The sequence below is a fragment of the Penaeus monodon genome, chromosome 19, assembly GCF_015228065.2.
Source record: "Penaeus monodon isolate SGIC_2016 chromosome 19, NSTDA_Pmon_1, whole genome shotgun sequence".
Lineage (NCBI taxonomy): Eukaryota > Metazoa > Arthropoda > Malacostraca > Decapoda > Penaeidae > Penaeus > Penaeus monodon.
The window spans coordinates 5,440,460-5,440,911 of record NC_051404.1 but is presented as its reverse complement, the minus strand read 5'-3'; the positions used below and the strand labels follow the sequence as shown (position 1 = coordinate 5,440,911).

The 452-nt window shown below is 35.2% G+C and overlaps 1 protein-coding gene across 1 annotated transcript in view; it reads right to left on the bottom strand.

The window, feature by feature from the left end:
• Positions 1-452, bottom strand: part of LOC119585317 (two pore potassium channel protein sup-9-like) — a gene marked incomplete in the record, with an annotated part of 38,319 nt that overhangs the window by 24,500 nt on the left and 13,367 nt on the right.

Here is a 452-nt window from a genome sequence, read left to right as displayed (position 1 = left end):
AACTTAATATTCCAGTGCTGTGTTAACCCTTATACAAGATATTACTCCATGTTTTTCTGGCCTTGTATTTTCATTCACATTTATTAAAAAAAAACCCCGCAAAACTTCCAAGAATTATTCCCCGCACAAGCCATTTTCTTTCAAATAAGTGTTCAATAATGACCTTTTGAACAACATCCATTAGCACCGGACGGGAAAAATTAATCATATGAAAGACTTTATCGATGTAGTTATATGTTGATATGATGTTCCTAATTGATTAATGAGACACTTATTCTTGATGTCTTCATTCATATGCATTTTCTCTGAATAATTAGAATAACTGGTTAATAGAAATGGACAGAGGAAGTAGAAAACGAGAGAGGGATAGAACGGAAGGAGAGCAGAGGGGTCAGAGAGAAATTAAGATACTGAAATGGAGGAAAGGCCGTTTGGGTGACGAAATAATGGGC